At 27.6% G+C, this 4,354-nt stretch overlaps 1 pseudogene; it reads left to right on the top strand.

Moving 5' to 3' along the window:
- The first annotated feature begins 1,878 nt into the window (after positions 1-1,878).
- LOC126657154 (uncharacterized) lies at positions 1,879-2,957 on the top strand (annotated as a pseudogene).
- The last annotated feature ends 1,397 nt before the right edge of the window (positions 2,958-4,354 follow it).

Below are 4,354 nucleotides of genomic sequence, written 5' to 3'. Positions count from 1 at the left end.
AATTAACTTTGCGTTTAATTTCTACCGTGAAACAGTATGCATTATATTGTTTTCGACCGTTAAATTAAAAAGACGAAAGGTCGCATCACCTTTATGAAGAAATCATACAGGGACAATAATTACCTCTACATTTATTTTCTACCCTTAAACAGTATGCAAGATTTTTTTTTACCGTTACATTAAAAAGACAAAAGATCGCATCACCATTACGAATAAAAAAACAAAAACAATAGTTAATTTCGCATTTAATTTCTACCGTGAAACTGTATGCGAAATTTTTTTCGACGTTTAATTAAAAAGACGAAAGGTCGATCACCTTTATGAAAGAATCAAATAAGGACAATAAGTACTCTACATGGACAATAATTTTCTCTACGTTTATTTTCTACTATTAAATGATATGCATAAATTTTTTCATTGTTGCATTAAAAAGACAAAAGATCGCATCACCAATACAAATAAAAAAAAAACAAAAATCTGCATTTAATTTTTATCGTGAAACAATTTGCGGGATTTTTTTTACCGTTGAATTAAATAAAAGAAAGGTCGCATCACATTTATGAAAGAATTAAATAAGGACAATAATTACCTATACATGGATAATAATTACCTCTACATGGACAATAATTATCACTATATTTATTTTCTACTGTGAAACGATATTCGGGATTTTTTCACCGTTGGATTAAAAAGACGAAAGATCATATCACCTTTACGAATAAAAAAACAAGAACAATAATTAACTCCACATTTAATTTCTACCGTGAAACAGTTTGCGGGATCTTTTTTACCGTGAAATTAAAAAGACGAAAGGTCGCATCATCTTTATGAAAGAACCAAATAAGGATAATAATACTTCTATATGGACAATAATTATCTCTATATTTATTTTCTACTGTTAAACGTTATGCGGAATTATTTTACCGCTCGATTAAAAAGACGAAAGAATACATCACCTTTATAAATAAAAAAACAAGAACAACAATTAACTACATATTTAATTTCTACCGTGAAACCATATGCATATTTTTTTTGAAAGTTAAATTAAAAAGCCGAAAAATCGCATTATCTTTATGAAAGAATCAATTAAGGACAATAATTATCTCTACATTTATTTTGTACTGCTAAATGGTATGCGGGAGTTTTTCACCGTTGGATTAAAAAGACGAAAGATCGCATCGTTTTTACGAATAAAAAAAATAAAAAATAATTAACTCCACATTTAATTTCTACCGTGAAACAGTTTGCGGGATTTTTTTTCGAATGTTGAATTAAAAAGACGAAGGGTCGCATCTTTGTTGTGAATGAATTACATAAGGACAATAATTACCTCTATATGGACAATAGTTATCTCTACATTTATTTTCTACCGTTGAACGTTATGCATGATTTTTTTCACTGTTGGATTAAAAAGACGAAAGATCACGTCACCTTTACCAATAAAAAAATAAGAAAAATAATTAACTCCGTATTTAATTTCTACCGTGAAACCGCACGCATGGTTTTTTTTTTTTTTACCTTTGAATTAAAAAGACGAAAGGTCGCATCACCTTTATGATAGAATCAAATAAGGACAACAATTATTTTTATGAAAAGAAAAACAACAATAATAATTACCTTCTTATTATTGTATACTAAAAAGTCCTTATAAATTGGTATTATTTCAAAAATTAATATCTAACGCTCTACAACACTCTTCTTGTATACTAAAAGATCTTTATCAAAATGAATTTTAATTTTGGCGGTCCAATAAGCTCATCAAGTTCATCTTCTGATGATGATAATTCGCTTGGATTATCAAACGAGTGATATCAATCAATGTTACATATTCTAGCAACTAATAATATTATGAGCAACTATTATCTAACTACACAAAGCATGATATGCCTCAACATAGTGGATCGATTTCAGATCATCATGTGGTTTAACGAGATCGTGAATTGGCTGACATGAATTAATTTCATTTTTTTTTATAATCCAACATATGATGAGGAGTATTTTCGTCGTCGTTTTCATATGTCGGGAAGTTTATTTCTTCATATAGTTGATGTTGTCAAAATTCATAACTCATAATTTTGAACAACGACCTAATGTTATAGCTACTGGAAGAATGTGGTTATCGGGTCTACAAAAAATAACAGCGGCATTTCGAATATTGGCTTATGGCATACCCGCTGATGCAATAGATGAATATGTAAAAATTGGCAAGTCTGCAACAACTGAAAGCTTGAAGTTATCCTGTCGTGCTGTTGTTGAGATTTTTTCACAATAATATCTAAGAAGGCCTAATAGTACCGATGTTGCTAGGATGCTCCACATTTGTGAGGAACGTGGTTTTCCTGGAATGTTGGTTAGTTTGGGTTGTATGTATTGAAAGTGGAAAAATTGTCCAACTGCATGGGCTGGACAATATGCAGGTCGTAGTGGATCACCTACAATAATTTTAAAAGTTGTTGCTGATACTGATAATGATCTATGGATATGACACATCTCATTTATGATCTTACAGAAGGTAGAGCTCCTCCAGCACATTATGTGACTGAAGGAAAAGAGTATGATATGAGTTATTATTTAGCTGATGAGATATACCTAAAATGGAGCAATATTATTCAAACAACTCATGAACCTCGAAGTCTTAAGATTTTTTTTTTGCAATGAAACAAGAATCATGCTGAAAAGATGTTGAGCGTGCTTTTGGAGTTCTACAGTCACGTTTTGTATTTGTAGCAGGACCAGTACGTTTCTAGAGAAAAAACATCTTGTATGATATAATGACAATGTGCATTATTCTCCACAATACGATTATTGAGGATGAACGTGACTTAAGTGCACCAATTATTGATGAAATACAATCTTCAATTACAGATGTTGAAATGGTAGTCGATGACAACTCCCGATTTCAAAAATTTCTTACTCGTCATCAAGGAATTAAGATAAAACTGCCCATGCATTCTTGAAATAAATATTCATATTCTAATGTTTAATTTTAAAAATAATGCATATTTGTGTTTTTAAATTAAATTTGCGATTATAATAGACTACTTTAATTTTAATTTTAATATATGTTTGTGTTTTTTTAATAAAAGTGACAATTGTAATAGACTACTTTAATTTTAATATGTAATATTATGCTTTATAGTAAATATCTTTGAACTTTTTTTTAGTATTGATAAATTATTGCTATTTTGTAATAAATGTCTTCAATAATTTTTTTTAATTTTTTAATAAATATAGTAATTTAATATATTTAAAAATATATGAACATATTTAGAGAATATAATATTAAGATTAGTAATAACGACGGCGGGGGAACACGCCAAATAGAAAAACTAACATTGGGTTTAGAGATAATCAGGCTCAAAATATATTTTAGTATAAATAAATATATGAATTTATTTTATAAGTATTGAATAATTTATTATTGTAAATGTAAAATTTTCAAGTAATTTGTTGGATAGAAATATGCTGAAAATATTTTTTTAGTATAAAAAATAGAGTCTACTATTGGATATGATTTGTAAAAAAATTATATTATTTTGGCTCTTACTATTAGAAATACCATTAGAGGCTTATTTTCTGTTTTTTAGACTTTCAAATATATTTGCACCTGACTTTAAATGTTAGTGGTATATTTGTTTCCTTTTCTCCTTAAAAATAAAGATTCATCTAATTAACAACGATGACTCCTATTAAAAATGTCCTAAAGGATGTTTTAAAACATTTTGACAATTTTTTGTGATAAATTAAAATTTATGTTGTACTGAAAATAAGATAAAGTTTAAGCCTAATTACTTAAAAACCACTCACCTTATAACTTTTTTTTCATTTATACCATGACCTAGGAAAATTTTCAATTGTACCCTATTTTAAATTTTTATATTTCGTTTATACCCTAAAAATAATTTTTTTGATAATTTAATTAATTTAAAGATGAAAATATTAAAAACAAGATACATAAATGATTAACATTAACATTTTATTAGAATATAAGGACTAATTTAAACTCTTTTTTAAAAGAAAATAAGTCAATTCAACTCATTAGGGTAGAGATGAAATATAAAAATAAAAAATATGGTACAATTGAAAATTTTCCTAGGTCATGGTATAAATGAAAAGAAGTTATAAGATGAGTGGTTTTTAAGTAATTAGGCCTACAGTTTATCTTAGTATTTGTTAGTACATGTAATATTGATGTTCTTTTAGTAGTTTTCCCTATTTGCAAATATGCTATTTTTAGATCTATTTTTTTGTTTCAATAAGTTTTCTTAAGGTGTTTGTTTGGATTTTATTTTGATTGATTTTTAAGGTCTTTTGGCACCTCTTTGATCCGATGTTTTAGATCGCTCAAGAATCT

The sequence above is a fragment of the Mercurialis annua genome, linkage group LG7 (genome assembly GCF_937616625.2).
Source record: "Mercurialis annua linkage group LG7, ddMerAnnu1.2, whole genome shotgun sequence".
NCBI lineage: Eukaryota > Viridiplantae > Streptophyta > Magnoliopsida > Malpighiales > Euphorbiaceae > Mercurialis > Mercurialis annua.
The sequence above is the reverse complement of the archived record's forward strand: the minus strand, read 5'-3'. Positions and strand labels throughout refer to the sequence as shown.